This window comes from Amblyomma americanum, chromosome 1, assembly GCF_052857255.1.
Source record: "Amblyomma americanum isolate KBUSLIRL-KWMA chromosome 1, ASM5285725v1, whole genome shotgun sequence".
NCBI lineage: Eukaryota > Metazoa > Arthropoda > Arachnida > Ixodida > Ixodidae > Amblyomma > Amblyomma americanum.
Genome location: NC_135497.1, coordinates 408,151,524 through 408,171,852, shown reverse-complemented (window position 1 = coordinate 408,171,852; position 20,329 = coordinate 408,151,524). Strand labels below are relative to the sequence as shown.

Sequence of the window (20,329 nt, the reverse complement as noted above, 5' to 3'; positions counted from 1 at the left end):
GTTTTAAAACTGTTCCACTTCATGTTTTTAAACATGGTTTGTTGTGACGGAGAGAGGGGACCTTAAGGAATGTGATGCGCCTACCAACTCAAGACGTTCAAGAAACGTTTTGAGTTGCCCTTTAAAATCCATCCATATTTACGTAAATTAAACCATACAAGTTGTACAGCGCTGCACTGGGCCTGCCTCAGTCAAAAATCCATACCTTATGCACTGGCTTCAGTAATTGTGGCCTCAGCATCAGTGAAAAGACAATTACTGTGACATGTGTGCCATGACAAAGGCATTCGTATTCCAAACTTGTTGCTTCACATCAAATCAAGTTGAGTTACTCTTATAATCTTCGCTCGTTATCACCACAAGTCCTATATCTTGCATAAAAATGAAGGATAATATCAGGTCATTTATTACCTCTTCTAACAAAGTCCCAAATATTTTAACAAATAACACGCCATTTGAACAGTCATTAGTAAGCACTAATGATGTTCGCAGATTTAAAACCATTGCTTATTTTAACAACAGAGCAAGAAGAGCACAAGCAAAGAAATCAGATGTGCTTTCACTAGCAAACACAACGTAGACAATGGTTCAACGCACTGTATCTAGGTCATCTCACTGGGACATTATACAGATAAAAAGTGCAACAGTCAAACATCATCGTGCTCTGCATGGAACCGGATGCAACTGATATGATGTACTATAAGTGATATGTATGTTTATGTATTGCAGGTGGCATCCCCGGTTATACACAGTGGCAAGAAACCTGTGTTCACTCCACACATAACACAAGTCTACCAACTACCCTTCATGTGAGGAGTGCACACATCTGTGTGTAATCAAAAGGCAAAATCAACAAACAGCTTCAAAATGGAATGCACAACACACGAAACAGCATCTGATGTAAAACAATGCTGCTCAGGCAGCTATCTTTGAGATTCTTCATTTGGCCAACAAAAGGTCATCAACTTAAATGCCTGAATGCAGTACTTAAAACCTCCTTTCATACTTGTCACAGCGAGTACAGCCTTTCAAAGGCAAGATATCAAGTAAGAGGACGGAATTAGAATGGCTATGGAAGGCACTCTTTGGGTGCCAACACAAGTAGCATGAAAAAAAAAAGGAGGAAAAAAAAAGGGGGGGGGGGCGTAGTTACAAAATGAGACTCATTCATATTGAGTTATGGCATCTGCAAAGTACACAACCACAACTAAGCAGTAAAAGCAACACACAATCTCAATTTTTTTTCTGAACACAAACTGCAGGAAAATTGCAGTATTTAAGCATGTACCTGATTAGGATCAGCCTGTTATCTAAAAGAATGTTCTCAAAACCTACTACTTCCAGACCTTGTCTTTGCTTTTGACAAAATTTGTTGGCACAGGCCAACTAAAAGACACCCTTGGCTTCAGCCATAATGTTTTCAGAGGGCATCGCTTGCCAGCACGCTCGCAAAAAATACTTCAGTATACCCATGAAATGGGCACCCACTGAGGTTCTGTTGATAGTGAATCAATCACATCCTTGAGCTGTTCAAAGGTCTTTTCAAAGTTGTTGTTTACAAGGATTGTGTCGAAATAGCGTTCATAAGCTCTCTGAAGCTGGGCACTTTCCTCAATAGTCCTCTTGAGATCTTCATCCTGTACAAAAAGGCAGGCTTAACTCTGGCTACAATGGTATTCATGGCTTATAATCGCAGCTCAGTGATTATCATGCCCTCTGGCAATAGCAGCTACTATTAAAGACGCACATGTGACTGCAAAAATTTAGAAAACTATTCTTTTTTACACTTTGCAGTGACATTAAAAGCAGTCTTTATTAAACAGCAACGTTAAACTAAACGACAAGGATTGTTATCAATTCTTAGCCTGGCAACTTGGAGTATTATTAAGTTATTTAAATTCATAATAAAATAATTTGTCACCTGCAGTCAATGCTCACAGATCAACATCTCCCAATTCTCCCTCTCCCTAATAAGTCAATTGTAACAAGAACGCTCTTTCAAGAATTCTCAAGGATTTTTCATGTTCTGGTTCAATAGCTTCGGCTATAAGGAAGCAAATGTCTCCACAGTGAACTAATTTCGGCAGACAAATGTTTTTAAGCATTACAACGTGCACAAAAGTCCAGCCACACGAATGGTATGGCTCCACAAAAGTTAAGAAATACAACACAAGAATCAGACCAAATAACTGCACTGTCAGCTACACTGCAATACATGAATGACGTTATAAATAAAAGGAAATTTTTCCAACATAAAGCACCCACTAGGATATCTACGCATGTCTACAGCTATGATACATACTCGGCCCTTTTGCTGTCGAGAATAAAAATGCATGCATCAAAACATAAGAATGAAAACAGAAATAATTGCAATAAAAAAACTGAAACTACTACTACTTTCTACACTACAGTGAATACATACTTTTCCCTTTCTCTGCAAATAGAAAAAATTGTAACATGCAACCATAAACAGTCAACTTTCAAAACAAAAAGCAGAAGGCATAAAAAAAATATAAACAGAACTTGCACAGAAAAAGAGCTTGCTAATTCAGTAAGATTAATTTTATTGCACTTCAAAGTACCAGCAAAAGCTTCTTTTTATAGGCTCAAATACACACTTTTTGCACTGAATCAGATCGCAAATTCTCTGAATCAGATCCCACAACTTGGCTGTATTCAACTTAGCTGGACACAACCTGGCTGGAGTGCACTAGAAGCTGCAGGACATACGCGATCCTTTAAATTATCAGTGGGACCAAAGGCAAACAAAACTTGTTTTCGAGATAACGGTACGGTGACCAAAAAAACACACATCTCTGCGTAGCACCGCTGCATTTAATCTGTAAACCTTGCACACTACGTGAAGAGGCATAATAACCATATTGCTCGCTATGAGAAAAATTCTTGATTTCTTCTCTTCTGCAATATACACAACCATGACAGGGAAGCACTACTTGAAGCCCCAAAAAATTTCCTCTGCTTAGTACTGTGAAATAAGCACATCATAATCTATAAGCTGCAAGCAGAATATACTCGAAAGATTAATAGAGTAATAGCAGCACTATGGTCAAGTGCTATGCTTGAAATTATAAACTCAAATGACCTTCCTACAGACTATCCAAAGCAATTACAATCAGCGATGCACAATTTCAGGGCACTGAATTAGCTATAGCGTAACAGCCATGAAAACTTCATAAACCTGACCAGCGATCATAGTGACTGGTCTTGAGCAAGCATTTAGTAACAAGCCTGAATTTGAGCCCAACAGTACCGTATTATCTTGCATAATTTGCGCCCGCAAGCATTTTGCACGCCCTAATTTATTGCCTGGATTTATAAAAAAAAAATGGTAGGGTTTTAACGCAGTTAAAGCCGAGTAGGACATGCGAAAGCACTTGAGACAACATCGCCTCAAAGGCAACCACATGCAAGGTCTTATCGTCAGCCATTATTGGCAGCCGCGCGTGGGGAGGGGGTGATGGTTCCATGCGTTGACAGTGCAGCTGCGCAAGCAAGACCTCCACCACTGGTGCTCCGTCAAAGGTTGATGCTTCACACACATCTCGGGTTTTTCAGCTTTGCTAGTGAAGTAGCGCTTTCGCACTAAAACTTTTACCCGCACATTTTACGCTCCCCATGTTTTCCGCTGTGACAGACCCCCAGCATGCACGAGATGACGCAGGTGCGCACAAGGCAGGCTTGGGAAGAATGGTGTGGCCGCTTTGCCATGTGCAGCTGCGAAAGGTGCAAGTGGCGAGGGGACAAACTGCACACCGTTTACCCGGCTCGGCAACGCTGGCGGTCACTTTCCCGGATGAACAGGTGCGCATGCGCCAGAATCCGAAACTACCAAACCGGGCTGCATGAGAGGGCGCTGTTTTATCGCCTGTTATCTCCACTTGCCTTTGACTGCTGGCTTTGATAGTATTGTTGTGAATTTATTGCACTGAGCTGCACACGCACTGTCATGCCATCCCGCAGGGAACTACATAAGGTAGGTGGAGCAGGAGCAGCCCTGTGTCTTATATTTGGATTCAACTTTTTTTTTGGCCAGTGAGGGGGGAGTTATAGTGTCGACGTATAGGCGGCAAAATACAGTATATATTGTGTGCTATGACCTTTCTAGTTTTTTAGGACGTGGTCACAAAATTTTTGCAAAATATGCACACTCCCTGTTTGAAGCCTTATTCAAAGACAAAAAAAAAAGTGCACAAATTATGCAAGTAAATACGGTAGTTCTCTTATGCATAGACATCAGGGCCACCAAACTGCTCCCACAGGCAGCTGCTGAATCAATTTGAATGAAATACGGCACATTGAATGAGAAAGACTACTTGTAATATCTATTTCAGTACCTAGCCACTAACGGAAGCATAATTTCAATCTAAGCCTAAATTTTTACTAATACGTTGCCAAAGGTTACAAAACTTGAAGAAAACTTTTTAAAATTTCACATTTACGGCTCTATAGCTTTGCAACTTAAAAACAGACCTCACAATGCTGTAAACTACACCTGTTAGAGCACATAAGCATAATCAAAACTGGCATGTTAAAATTTATTCTATGCTGTGCAGTCACCTATAAAAAATAATTCTCAAACATGGAGGACGGAAAGAACTCAGGAGAGGCGGTTATGCCTAAGTTTTTGAAGCAGCACGTGAAGGCTCCCTCCTGCTCTGCCCCCCCCCCCCCCCCCCTTCTTGGCTGCCATCTCAGCGTGCTCATGCATGCACAGCAGACAATGCAGCTGGGCCCAATGTTACTACTGCTGTGCCGATGGCCAATGACTCCCAGTAGTCCTTGTGAAAGTGCATGACTTCCAGCACACCTTTTGACATGCAGCTCAGATAGCGTGGGCCTCTCTTGAGGTTTTCTTCCTCCATGTTTGCAAATAACACCCAACGTCGTAGTTTACCACAATGTAATTGAAGACGCCAATCTCGTTTACTCTAAACATTCTAACAGGTGCAATTTACAGCAATGTGACATGTTTTTTTTTTCTCATTACAAGATCACAGACTAGGCCAAAAAAATATATTTTTGAAAATTTCAATTCAGTCCGTTTTTGGCAATTTTTAGAAACATGAGAACTTAGGAAATCCCACTTCAAATAATTTGATTCTAATCTCTTCTTTCAGCATAAAACCAATTATGTACAAATAGTGCAGCGACTTTCTGATGTGAGCATTTCTACGTTCTCCATGCGCCTGAATATGAAAACTAAAGTTGAGCCTGAGCTAAAGCTCCTTTTTGAGCAAAACAGCTACAGATGGAAAGTTGTGTAAGCTCCGTTACTCTTATATTGGTAGGACAACCAAATTTCCCAACATTACAGACAGTACAAAATATGTAGCAAATGGCATTTTCAAAAGATTGTATGTAGCATGTTAACTTCTGAGGAAGGCACAAGAAAGACATGACAGAACTGCTCATAATATTTAGTATCACCTGAGCATTGAATAATTACAAAGGTGGTGGTGAAACACCTTTATTGCCAATGCCCCTAGTCCGGGGTTAGTTACAGTGAGTTTGGTCAGTACTGTGAAGTCCAAATGAATCTGACTATACCGCATAGAAAAGAGTACATTTGATTACCCGGAATAGAAGGAATCTGACACAATAGAAGCCACAGAGCTGTTAACTAGCTCTCTGAGCATTAAATGCCAGGTGTTTCAGCAAAGCCCACCAGTAATTTTTATTAACTGGCTTTTTGCATTATAAAGATAGCATTTGAAGCATACGAGTATTAGTTGTGGCAGATGTCGGGAAACAGGGTAATCATGTCAACTAGTAAGCTGAATAAAAAATTCACATGATTAATTTTTTAACTATTACGCTTGGCACATGGTTGTAATTAGAGATCTGTAGGTGGCTATTAGTAATGGCTATATCAGTTTTTACAATATAAAAATACGATTACACCCGGCACTCTTCCGCAATGAATTTTGTCTTACAGCCTGCGATTCAGCAGCGGTATGGCTGTGGAGTGCACACAGGGATCTCAAGCAGTACACGTCATTCGGTGAAGCATGTGTTACATGACCTTTTATGTACTGCCCTGGCTGGTGCTCTCGAGCGGTGGCCGTGGCAGGACAGCGAAAGTCCCATGACACGCATGCCACTGATGAAGTAATACTGACATCTGAGCTAGTTGGTACAGCATCTTGGAAAAAACAGCGCAAAAAGACGATGGACATAGAAAGAACAGACACCAAAAGAGCTGATTCGCAACTGATCTTGCTTTGGAAGACCCATTTCAGACATGAAATTCTTTGGCTGTTGTGGATTACCTTAGACACCAGAACCATGGTGCAATCTGTGCGTTCAGTATAGATGTCAAGGACCTTTTCTAGTCGCCTCCAGCAAGATACTGTGTTGAAATGTTAGTGACTGCATCACAAATAACGATGAAGAACGCTAATGTTAACGCCTGTGATATTTCAGTTGCTTCTTTTTTAGAGTTGTTAACTTTTTATCTCATTTCTACCTTTGTTGAATTGGACGGCTGTCTGTTTCTTAAAAAAACTGGCGTATGCATTTGTTCAAAAGTAGCTCCGATACTTAGCGATAATTTCCTTTCTAGGGTTGATAAGTGCATTGCTGAGACTTGAGCAGCCTTTCAAAAAAGATTTTCAGGTACGTTGAAGACTATCTGGCATTCGTAGACAGACCTAATTTTATGAAGCACGTTGTGGATGTAGTCAAAATATTTAAAGAAAGTGGATTTGGACGTGCGTTCACCTTCGACAGGCCCACTGATGACCATTTGCTATTCCTAGACATTAAACTCCGTTTTCAGCAGGATCATGTGTGCTGGAAGTATTCCCCAAGGTCAGTGAAGCCGCTTTTAAATTTTCAGTCAGGAAATTATAAAATTGTGAAATGTGGCACTGCTGCGGCTTGCCTGGGATCATCTTTGCACAAGTCAGGTACTAACTCAATGAATGACAATTTCTGTGAACAAGTTGGCAGATTAAGGCTGGCTGGGTTTCCTGAGGATGTCTTGTCCCTCGCCTCAATAAGGTGCTTATGAAAGTTAAAGATACCAAGAGGTTATCACCCACGATTGCTGAAGTGGGAAAGAAAAAGAAAAAAGTAACGGTTCTTCCATGTGTTTAACATTTCACTCAAATAAAAAAATGACGGTAATAAGTACAGTATCAATGTGCTATTTTTGGCCCCCAAAAAACGTGGCAGAATCTGCGCTATGGTCGGAACACACTCTGGTAGTGAAGGGCATGGCAGGGCTAGGGGATGTGCAGTAAACCTTGTAAACCAGCACGCCACTTGTGAAAAAGCGGTGGTCTATAAAATTCCGCTCTCCTGTGGTAGTACGTACATTGGACAAATTGGCCGCTGCTTAAATGTATGACTGCAGGAGCATAACCTATCTCTGAAGAAACTGCCTTCTTCAAAGTAGTGAAGCATTGAAGTGAATGTCGTGGGTGTGAGCCTTTTTTTTACCAAACCACAATTTTTTTTCGGCATCATAATCAACTAACAAGGAAGGTGTTAGAGGCCTACCATATCTGTAAAGAACAAGCACACATGTGTTAGCGACCCATCAGTTGTCCTGCATGAAATGGAGTTGTACCGTACTTACTCGCATAATTTGCACACCCCCAACTTATTACCCGGATTTTTGAAGAAAAAAAAACAAATACTTTTACCCATACATTTTCACTCCCTGCTACGCAAGCACACCAGCAGGCTTGGGAACATAGGTGCGGCTGCGTCACACGCGCAGTTGCGAAAAGCGAGTGCGTGGCGTCAAAAACAGTCGGTAATCTGTTTGTAAATTGCTTCTAGTAAGAAAAAGTAAACTGTGCACCGTTTACCTGGCTCGTTCACACCAGTGGTCAATTTCCTGTACGATAGGCTGCGAGTGTAAACTTCTGGTAACCTACGAAGCGTGAGTTGCATCATAATCCATAACTACCAAACCATTGGCTATTCTGTTTGCCACTACTCAGCTGGGCCGCATATGAGGGCGCCGTTTTATCGCCTTTTGTCTCCATTTGCCTCGGACTGCTGACTTTGCAACTGTATCGTTCTGGGTTTCTTGCTTTGAGCTGCACACGTGCCGTCATGCCATCCTGCAAGGAACTACATAACGTGGAACGGGGCGAGCGCGGGGGGTTATGCGTCGAGTTATGTTTCGAGTCAACTTTTTTTTGACCAGCGTGGGGCGCGAGTTGCAGAGTCGACTTAAACGTGGCAGTATGCCATATAAATTCTGCGTTATAACCTTTTTAAAGTTTTTAGGACGTGTTCGCGAAATCTCCGCATAATTTGCACACCCCCATTTTGAAGCCTTAATTCTAGGAAAACAGAGTACGCAGATTATGCAAGTAAATATGGTATCTAAATGCACCTCATCCATATCTTCTCTTTTGTTGTTCTGTGAGTATACAATCAGTTCAGAGTCAGCGCTTGTGGTGTCTGTTCTTTCTACGTCCATTGTCTTTCCGCGTTGTTTTTTCCACGATGTCACTGATGATATGTACTGGTAGGCCTCCCTGTGTACGCTCCACAGCCGTGCTGCTTTTGAATCACATTTTTTGAATTCTAAAAACTGATATGACCATTACTACGGCCAACTACAAATCTCTCATTGCAACCAGGTACCTAAGTGTAATACATAGTTAAAAATTTATCTATTAGAATTTAGTTAACCAGCTTACAATTCACATGATTGACCAGCCCCCTTGACATCTGCCACCACTGGCATTACTATGATGCAAAAGCTGTCTTTCAGACTATTTTAAAAAATTAGTGGCAGGCTTTGCAGAAACACCTGGTATATAAAAATAGATTTGCATTGTGCTCGACATCACAAACGTCATTGATAAATTGTAGCAAAAACAGTCAAAGCAAGAGCCAATCCCTAATTTTCCATACTGTATTTTGGTTCTATACCCTTCAAAGTTAGCTCTAACTCTGCACTACAACGGCTCTCACAGCCTAACTGTTGCCTCATAACAGCAAACTTCATTGATAACCACAATTCTAAGTGGTATAGCTTATGGCAATGTTGCAGCATAAATCTACTATACTAAGGGAAATTATATATATAAAACAGTACATTACCTCCTGAAGAGATGCCAAGCTTTCAAGAGTCCTTGCCCGTCATGAACCATGTCGACTCATGGCTCTATCAAACTAAATTTATGAAGAAAAAAATATAATCCAAGTTTCACTCCAAGCAAAGAGCAGCAATAGTCAAGAGCAAAGAATTAAACTGTGAAGGAGCAAGAAAAATGAAGCATAAAAACTGCCTTACTATATGGTTAAATTTAATCACTCTTGAGCTGCACTGCTTGGTCCCAGCTGACTAATATTAACTACATGACAGTAATTAAATGAGAAGTTTAACCATGGAGAATAAATAACAAGAAAGCTTTTTAATATTGCAGCAAAGAAAGAAATCATACCAAGGAATAAAGTGCGTAAATTAAAAGATAACTAATCCATGGTCTTCTGCATCACTTGGGCCAAACTTTGCTGCTTGCAAAAACAAAAAGGCGTTGGCCCAAGATAACAGCAGCACTGTAGCTTACAGTAAGAGAAATTCATCTAAATGTACACACCCTTTGTATATATAAGCACATATATTTAACTTTAAACATATATGAACTTGAATGAATTCGTAACCAAACTTGGATTCAGGGCTGCTGGTCTACTTGGGAGTAAATTGCATACACTCTAACACCTACTCGAGAGGTTTGCCTGGCCTGTTAAATAAGCCACATTCAGGGCTGCTGGTGTAGACAAGCAGCCCTGTATGTGGCTCATTTAACAGGCCAGGCAAACCAGCAGCCCTAAATGTGGCTCATTTAACAGGACAGGAAAACCTCTCGAGTAGGTGTTAGGGTGTATGCAATTTACTCTTCAGTTTTAAATAGTTTCCCACATTAGCACTACCATTATGCGATACACATCCTACCGTGAGATTGCGGCTGCTTCCATATCCATGATGACGCCCATATTCATGCATCTGTCGGAAGTGCTCCAGCTGAGGTGCAGCAATGAAGACCAAGTAAGGCATGAACTCTGGTGTGTTCAGGATTTTCAGATACTGCAAGAAGACATTGCCAACTATGAGTTCCTAATGATTCGTGGTGCAGCTGAGCTACTTCTTTTTTAAATGACAAAAGATGGGTCATAGCACACATAAGGCGCACTACTAAATGACTAGCACTCTATTCCTGCTGCTGACACTCCTCACTTAGAGCATGGTTGCAGCATCAACCTTCCCAACATATTCCTGCTGAACAGAAATGCACTTGGCCTACTTGTATGGCAGTTTTTACCAGCTCCTGGGGGGCACACTGAACCTACTCCTTAGTCTAGTTCATGGACAACCATAAGATGACATACTTGCACATGTCTGTTGATGGCACCATTTCTTATTTTTTTAATTCATGAAATTCTTATGTCCTGCACTTGCACCTAATCTAAGAGGAGCACTGTATTTCAGAGTTCCACGCGCACTTATGTACATGCTGGTGGCCTGGCACAGCAGACAGCACAAAATTAGGGAGTAAAAGTTTTTTTTTTTTTTTTTCAAAAATCCAGATAAAAAGTTGGGGGTGCACAAATTATGCGAGTAAATAGAGTAGTAAGGCAACCCATTCCAAGGTACTGCTGCATTGTTGTTTGCCTTGGTCACTTGTTTCTTTTAGCGTCACAGCATTATCGCGCACCGGCTGAAGTCCTTCTCTGCAATAGTGTATATAACGTACGTAAACCAACTTATGAAAACCACTGCTTATACATTACTGAGATGTCTAGCTCTGCTGCTTTGATAATCACGCTTTAGCACCGTGCTACGCTAATCAGGAATCGTGATGTGCAGCCTCCATGCAACGGGTGCAGGTGTGCACCCAGCATGGCATGAATGGGGAGTAAGAAAAACAGTTCCGACTTGGATTCACCTTTCCCTGCAGGACAAACCTCAACTTGCTTGATTTTTTTCCTTTGTTGAAAGATCTATCTGTGCCTAATTCACAAAGTACCCATCTTGTGCAGGCATGTGTGGTGTGGCGATGTCAAAAATGATTCTTGCCACCACCACACATCTCATTTCGAAGCGACCACCAGTTCAAAATTTCCCGACTGATTTGTACAGGACCCAGCTCCTGGACTGATTTAGATTGCAACTATTTCATTCCAAAGCCTAGTTCAGACTGGAGGCACCGCCCCATTCAGTCACCTTTATACCTTCTTTCCAAAAGATCCAATTCGTACAACAATGTACTTGATTTTGTTCATCACCTTGTTCAATGTTTTTCACCTACTAGAGTCGATCCCACTTTAACGAACCCGACAGAAATATGGACTATGTTCATTGTATCCGGTGTTCGCAGTAAGAGGACTCTGCATATTACAGCTAAAGATACTAAGTTCATCAAAAATAGCATTTATTACTTTAAAACTATATCAAGTGCATCTATTTCAAGATAACAGACCCTAACTAGGGCCCTTAGTCTTTGGGTTTTACCCAATTCTTGCATCCCGAAATTATTTCTTAAAAATTGGGGTAAACCAAATTTCTCCCCAAAAATGAGCCTTCAAGATGATGTTGGTTTTCCAGTTCACAGAGCTCAAGAGACCGCAATAAAATGTGTGGATATCTAGTGTTTACTCCTGAGGGGTGCCTACGGTCAACTAGGAATCTTATGAACTTCTTTTAACGCTCATTTTTATGAGGTGGATGAATTATAGGATAAGTTCCAAAAAGGGCGATTTAGAAGTGAGAGGCCAAAAGCATGGCTGCCGAAAAGGCAACTTATCGGAGTCACTGTATGAAGCTTTGCCAAAGATATCGGCACCCTAATCCCTAGACCTTGTGTGTTTAAAATTATCGTTGTGATACTGTTCTCACACTGTACGCATAAAGGCAGACTGGTCTTGCTCAGATGTGGCAGTGCTTTGTAGGATATTGCTAACGTACGCAATGAAATATTTGTAATAGATTAAGAAGAAATTTTAATTCGTGAACAATTTTTTAGTGGAACCTGTGAATTCCTTATTTATGAAATAATAAGCAAAATATAGGGCATTTTATGCCTAGCAGAAAAACAAACCGTTGTATTAAACTTTCCTACGACGGAAAAAAGACGCCAAAAACCCCGAACTACGAAAATTTTTCCTGAATAACCCGATTTTCCCCAATATTTGAGCTCGAAAAATATTGCCTGATGTTTACCCCCCAAATTACGGAAAAAATAAAACCTCTAGACCAAAGGCCCTAGGTACAACTGATCGTGGCTGAAGTGTGCTAGGCAGCTGGTTGCAGGTCGACCACCTTTATCAGATTTCTAGCGGTAGGAGAGTGCTCTCACACTTTGTGCACAAGGGCTTCCTCATAGTATGGCTCTGCAATGTCGTTCAAGTGAACGTTGTCATCGGAGGCAACATCCAACCAGCTTTGCATCAATGACGCATTGCCACAAGTCTACGTGCATCTGATCAAAAGAGTTTTCTACAGTGTCAGCTATCGTTTCTGGGCCCTTGCACCTGCAAAAGTAGAACACAGAGCACATGCCTACAGAATCAGCTGCACTGTCTGTTGTCTGGCACTGTATGCATGTAGTAGCAGAACAAAAGGTGGAGCAGACTTGGCAGGCGATGCATACCACGTCACCAGCATGGCCAGCAAGGCATTAATATTTCTCAGATCACTGCAGTTAGCTGATCCACGACAATGCACAGTAGCTTCAGTTTTGACACTGCCACCGTCTTGCACCCATCACCCTTTTGCTTCCACTTAAGATGTTTTGCCCCGTTGGTGCACGTGCAAGCAATGATCGACCTGTGCATGAGTTTCAATGCTGCCTCTTCAGTCATTTTTTTTTGGGCCTTTTTTGGATCGACATGTTCTTTTTGTAGCGTGTCATGGGAGCTTAGAGGTGCACTCCGGTGTTCCCCACTCGCTGTAAGAGCCAGTTTTTCAACTTCGGGGCAAGTTTATGGTGTCTCCTCGTTTGCTGTAGCTCAGTGGTGTCACCACAGTTGTTCGTTGTATCTGAGACGAATTGCCATAGCCCTAATGCATATTTTGACGGTAGCACTGTACTCCTTCGTAATAAGCAAGCGTTCTTTATATATCTGTGGATGCTATTATAAGTGGGCTTGACTGTACAGTAAAAGCTCGTTAATTCGAATTCCACGGGGCCGCCAGGCCAGTTCGATCTAACCAAAATTCGAACTAATGAAAGTGAGCAAAAATGGACGCGTTTGATGCCCGCAGGGCACGAAAAACATTTATTTAGCAAAACAATCTGTTATCATCTTCTGCTTCTTCTCTCTGAGGGCTACCGTAGTCACTCGGTCTTCTAGCACGCGAATGCGACGCAGGGAATCCCTTTTAAATGTTACTGTTCTGTCGGGCTGGAGCTTATAGAACAAAGCCGTCTCATCAGCATTGAATATATCTTGTGCCGAGTAGCTTTCTAAGTACTGCTGCAGAGCACCGCTTCGCCACGTGGCACAAGCTTCTGCGTTCACTTCTTTGGCTTCTCCGGACAACACCCGGAAGACAAGATTATGTCTGTCTCGAAAGCGGTGAAACCATCCTTCGGAAGCGACAAAATCTTCCACATTCATGCGCAGGGCGAAATCGACCGCCTTCGCCATGATAATTGGGCCGCTCAGTGGAATGTCTGCGCTTCTCATTTCCTTCACCCACGTGATCACAGCGGTCTCAATTTCCGGATACTTGGTAATCGGAGCCTTTTTCTGTTGCTGGCGAAATCTTCGGCTTCGTAGGCATCCTCGATGGCCTTCCTATTTCGGACGTAGGTCGACAACGTGCTTGGTGGAATCCCGTGCTTCTTCGCGATTTCCACTTTGCTGGCCTTCCGTTCGTCCACCTCGCGTAAGATTGCCACTTTCTCCTTCACCGTCTTGGCGCAGTATTTCCCACGCGAACACATCTCACGGACACAAGCTCACAGCAAGCGGCGTGCAAAACGAGGGCTAAAACACTAAAACGTCGTTCCTTGAAGCAGTCGCGGCAGGAAAGACTGGTTAGTACTTGTTCCAGCACCCTAGCGGCGCCCCGATGGTTGTACCATCTATCGTTCTGCCGTGAAAGCTTCCAACGATGGTTTTCAACAGCGGCGCTTGGCGGCGCGCAGTTCGAATTATGGGTGGCCGCATCAATTTTTGAGTGAATTAACAAGCTGTTACGCGCATAGACTTCTATGCACTGCGGACCGGACCACGATGACTATTTCGAATTATCCAAAATTTCGAATTAACGAGTTGTGAATTAACGAGCTTTCACTGTATTCTGTTCATGTGTACCTTCACGCGATTTATGGAAATGCTCGCCAGCATTTGCATCCACAATGCACTCCACAATACGCAGTGAAGTGCTGTACGCATTGATTTAGTTAATGTCGCTACACAAGTATAGGCTGCTGTATACACATGAAGGCCCTGACAAATGAGGGGCCATAGTGAGCAATCAATTCAAAAGGTAAAATCATTGTAGTGCACATACCACAGTTTCATTAAATGCACTTCAAAGCCATTGTTGCTAGCTATGTGCAAGTGTGATACAAGGTAAGTGGCCAATATTCAATTTCTGCAAATTACAAGAGCATCATGAGCCCATTTGGAATGAATATAGTGGCCTCAGCAGTAGCAAAACATCTTCGTCTATCAGAAGGTACCACAAGAAGTCTCACAGTAATCTTTACATACTGCAGAGAACAAAGAAAGCATTAAAACATCTGCAAAGCAGGTCGAAGAAATACAAGCCATATATTTGAACTAAAGGTACTTTCCACATGCCCCTTCCTTGGATACCTGTAAGCTGCGGGCTAAAAAATTGTTCTAATGCTTCACGAATAGCCAGATTACTTCAGCTTAGTCATAATCGGCATATTATGCTCCAATTCAGAAGGTAGTCCAGCAAAAGTGTCAAAGGCCTTGGAGACATAGAAACTATGTATGACAGCACAACAGTAAATACACGACCTTAAGTTATTCTCAAGTGCAGCATAAGGGGCATACCTGGGGGCTGCAGTCCACCACGCACATCTTTCCGGAGCGGATGACTGCGCGCAGGGTGTCCAGTTTGGTGCCATACAGATGACCACTATGCTCACCCCCCTCAAGGTACTTGTTGTCAGCTATGTCTGCCTCCATTACCTCACGTGACACAAAGTAGTACACTTTGCCATCCGTTTCTGTCTCCCGGATTGGGCGAGATGTATCTGCATCGCCACATAATAAAACAGTTTTGTTAAAACCTGGTAAAAAAAGTCAAACTGCCATGAAAGTGAGTGGGTAGCCAAGTTTACATAGAGTACCTTGTATGTGAAACAGAAAAATCATGTATCATCACAATCACGCTCGATACTGAATTATACTTGACAGTGGAGGGTAGTTAACATTAGCACAACCATTTCAGACACTGCTAGTGACCATGTAAAAAACAAAAATGCTTAATAAAAGCTCTTAACAAAATTACTAGCTATTGTTACTACTGTTTCACTTCAAAACTGAATTGAACATGTTTCTCATGGCCATAAAGAGCCTTAAAAACTGCCTGCTGTTATGAAGATAAACATATAATGTGTGTAGATACCTTCGTTACTTCTTTTTAATTTAGGTCAAAATTTTGGTTTGGCTAGTTGGTTCATTGCATCCTATCTTACGTGTGCCTTCTCATATCCTTATTTAGTTCTGCTTGCTTCATATGTATCCTTGTAATTTATTCAGCTAGTCTATAGTTCCACATACCAACCCATCAGAGGCATTACGTGGAATAACAATTCTTTTTACCCTTAGACTCTTGCTCCCCCTCCCAATTTACAATGAGCTAAACAAGCTCCTTTCATTTTATTTAAATAAAGACACAATGATTTAATACGACACACTGTAACATAACAACAATAACAACTTACTGAAAAATAATGCTATTGCCCATGTAAGGGTGGTACGTTTCCTATGAACATAAGCCTGAATGCATTACAACTACTTGATGAAAGACACGTTCTAGCCACAGCTTCTACAGCCTGTTAAAGGGACACTGAGGAGAACTCTATCATTTTTTTTTTGTTAGCAAAATCTGATACTTCGACATTTCATGGCTTTGTTGCCGCTTGTCGGGCGCGAAAGATGCATTTATTTCAAAGAAATTTGGATTCGAAGTTGAGAAAGTTTTTCCCGCCGCTCTGATTCAAACTCGAGAACTCTTATGAGGACACGGAGAACTCTTATGACGTCACAGAACGGAGTGACGTGATACGTGACGTAAACGCAGACTCCGTGATTTCTGACAGCTAGCGGTGCGGTGCGCAACCTTCCTTTGCCAGTCTCAGAGATTCGTGGCTTCCATGAAGTACGGAAAATTCCTCCAAGGTGGCGCCTCTTGTCCTAGGAAGTCATCACGCTTGTACTTGCGAGATTGGCCTGTGGCGGCGACACCTGTATTTTGGTTCTTGCTATTTTCTACATTACAAGAGCTTTGTTTTCAGTAAGGGTGGCGTTTTTGTGATCAGGAGCTGCTATTCTATCGATACAAGCCAACTTCAATTTCTCCTCGGTGTCCCTTTAAGCTCCTTTACAGCTGCATACTGTACACACACAAAAAAAAAGTTCATGCAGTTTCACATCCAACATTCTGCCAGGCACTAGTGGAACATGGATAACATGCAGCCTTCTTACCTGTAAAAATCTTTGAATCCATTTGTCTCAACATCTCCAACCGCACAACATAAAAGTGGCTGTACTCGTAAACAAATTGTAAATTATAAACTGTGGTGTTTAACATCCCGAAGTGACACATGGGCTGTGAGGGACACTGTAGTGGAGCACTCTTGATTAATTTAGACCACTTAGGGTTCTTTCTTTAAAGGGACACTGAGTTCCACGTTCACGAATGGTGGCAGACCACTTCGCAGCAGGCCTCCGCAATGCTGTGTTCGTGTGGACTTTCTCTGCTAATTTATGCAGGGAATGAAATACTTGCTGCACTTTCAAAACACCATTCTGAACTGTCTTTTCAATTACTGAAATAACTGTTTGAGAAATAGTCCCAACACTACTCAAATATCCGAGGAACTATTTGTTGTCTTCCTTGGCCCTGACTGGATGAGAGCGCTCTACCTTTCACAGTGATGCAAACAGCTTGTGAGATGAGGTATAGGCTACTCTATCGTGTAATTCAATATCGTGATCAGGGAGTCCTTTTCCGTGTAGGGCGTCGTGAGTTTAAATTGAGTGGCGGGAATATTTTCAATCTAATTTTCTCAGTAATAAATGCACCTTTATAGCCAGAAATAGCCACAGAAAAGAATTTCACTGAAAACAAAATTTTGATGCAGCTGTCCTCAAGTGTTCCTGTGCCCTGACATAGCAGAGCACATAAACAGAAAGCAACTTACAAGGAAGTGGTGTCCCAAAGCGTGTTGGATCGTAGCTAATAAGCTTGTTCTTCAGTGAACGTCTGCCAACACCCCGTGCTCCAACGAGAACTACTGTCTTCCGCTCAAAAGGCGGCATCCGGGCAACCTCTTCATACAACAGCAGCTCAGCTTTTTCAAACTCTAAATGGGCAAAAGAGCAGAAAGAAATAAACACAAGGACATCACACAAGAGTTAGAGACTATAGCTGTAGTTAGAAGTAGAAATCAATATCTTAAGTGTGAACTAAGTAATTTTTTAACATATTCCTCTAATACCTGTGAGACTTGAGACTTCGAAGACAGCCTAATGCCATGATGCAACATGTCATTGCAGCAAACACAGCACCTTGTAAAGGTGAAGTGGTACGTTAAGAAGCATTGACAAGTTGTAATTGAAGGGATGCTGTCTGCAGTGTAGTATGCTGTGCACAATACTGACCACACAGCATTGTAAACCCAGAAATATGTAGATCTGCTGGCAGCTTGCATTAATTGAAACTCGCTGCAGCCAGAGAATTTTGTTCACCAGAATTTGAATTACCCAAAGGATCATGCAAAAGGGGTCTAATACTTGCCACACAAATAGGTCCCACATGCAGTACATTTCAGCCCTCTCACAATTGCTTTCAGGAGTTAAAAATCAGTATCCCTGGTGATTTCATCCCAACACGCACCATATTTTTCAGAGTGATGAAAGTAGGAACCTGATATGGTATTGATGTCTTTTAAAAGTCTCGGAAGCTAGCAAGCACATGTCCTACAATTGCTATGCAAGCTGACTGTGCAAAGATGATGCCAGCAAAAGATGCAATACAAGTAATATCACAGGAAAATTTTTCACCAGTTCTCAAAATGTGGCTCTCATCTTGCAGAGGGTCAGCCAGGAAGGTATAGTCACGAAATATTACAACTAGTGACGTGCCCCCAAAGCAGTGGATAGCAACACTCGGCACTGCAGTTACGAACATGCCGATAACAAAAGTGCCAGGTGTGTCAGCAAAGCACAGTGCCGCGCCATCCACACACTGATTTTCACCGCTCTGGTGATGTCATTGTGCTGATCTTTTTTACTCGCGACTGTATGTTAAGGTCGAATTATTAGCATTCAGCGCCACTAAAGATGACAAAAATATGCACACTTCGCAAAGTTTTACTGCAGCTACTCATGCCATCCCATGTTTCATGAAGCTGAGATTCTTACACAATCACCAAAACCAATGCGCGCAATTGATCCTTGAGGCTTACCCCACAGCCAAAGAACAGAAAGCAATCTTTGGTGGTGGCTGGCAGATGAAAAAAATAATAGATGATTTAGCACGGTTGGGCCAAATGCAAATTAGGTGCACTAGCGCTTGGTTTTCACTTCAGTGTCAGTTTTGATTCGAGGCATATTTTTCAACGTCAAGCAGGCTTCAGACAAAGATTTGGCGAAGTCGGTGAGTGGCTAAAAAATTATGGGGCCGCTTAATGCACCTAAAGAGGGCAATGTGATAGCAGTGTGTTCTGGATCCATTGGGCACGGATGGAAGTTGATGAAGAAGATGACATCCAAAGCATGGCGTGAGAGACTAGCAGTTTAAACGTGCGGGATGTTCAGCTGCGGCTATGGCGTAGTGCTCTAATGCAGTGGCCAGAGTTGCTGATCTGTTTGCATTGCTGCAGATTCGAAAGCCACTCGTGGCCATAAACTGTTTTATTTTAGTTCATTTTATTTCAGGTCAAGAAGGTTTCAAACAAAGATCAGCGAAATCGGTGAGTGCTTAGTACTTAGTGCTTGCGCACTAAAAGTACCTTGCCTACACCACCATCAACGTTGTTGACCTTCATGCCTTGTACGCTGCTGGAACTTTGCTTTCTTCCAGTCTGCACATGTTCTAACATGCTTACGCTTTCCACCCCTGCCCCTTGTGAATATATAGAGGGTGATATTTTGAAAAATTGATTTCTGAGGAAAGAAAAATGGCGTAGCAATTGTCTCACATCTCTGTGGACACCTGAACCGCTCTGTAAGGGAAGGAAGGAAGGTGGGAGTGAAAGAAGGAAGAGAGAAAGAAGTGCTGTAGTGGAGGGCTCCCGAATAATTTCGACCACCTGGGGATCTTTAAACATCGCACAGCAGACAGGTGCCTTTTGGTTTCGCCTCCATCAAAACACAGCCACTGCAGCTGGGTTCGACCACGGGTACTGATACGTACTGATACGTCAGTGCTGTTTGTGCAAGTGGATTATACAGCAAGGAGGACATTATACCGGGTGTCCCAGCTAACTTCAGCCAAGGGTTAAAAAATAAATTATAGAGCCAGGCGAGCGAAACCAGTTGCATATTGGTAACAGCCATCTTGCGCACCACAGGCAAATTTTCCCACAATTAATTAATAGTTTAACTAAGTTTAATTATCTAATTTAAAAATACTGACTTTAGATAACGAACTGCATTTGAAGAGTTGTAGAGCACGTTCAGAAACCCTCATTCCATCACATACGATAAGGAAACCCCCACACGCATGTCTTTTTTTCCCAGCTCCAAAGAGCTCCAATGTGGCACTTTCACTATAATGGTTCCAGCACATCAGCCAGCTGAGCCGACTGTTATGATGAGTACGTGAGTAAACAATACTGACAAAACTAGAAAATCTGATCGTTATAACCGATTATCGTTATATTTGTACCGGCAAAAAAAAAGCAAAAAGAACACACCCAAATTATTCTCCCATGCATTTATACACATAGGGCCATTTACATCCTGTAAGCCAAAAGGTGTTGCTTTCAACCACAAAAAAATACCTGCATTGCCAAAAAACAAAAATCTTGACTCTAAATCGCCATTTTGGTGGCCTTTTCGAGGGGCGGTGTGACTGAATCATATTAAGGTTCTGCTGTGCACATCTAACTCAACTCTCGTG

At 42.1% G+C, this 20,329-nt stretch overlaps 1 pseudogene; it reads right to left on the bottom strand.

The window, feature by feature from the left end:
• Positions 1-1,460: 1,460 nt before the first annotated feature.
• LOC144124212 (protein PALS2-like) overlaps positions 1,461-20,329 on the bottom strand; it is a 31,226-nt pseudogene continuing 12,357 nt past the window's right edge.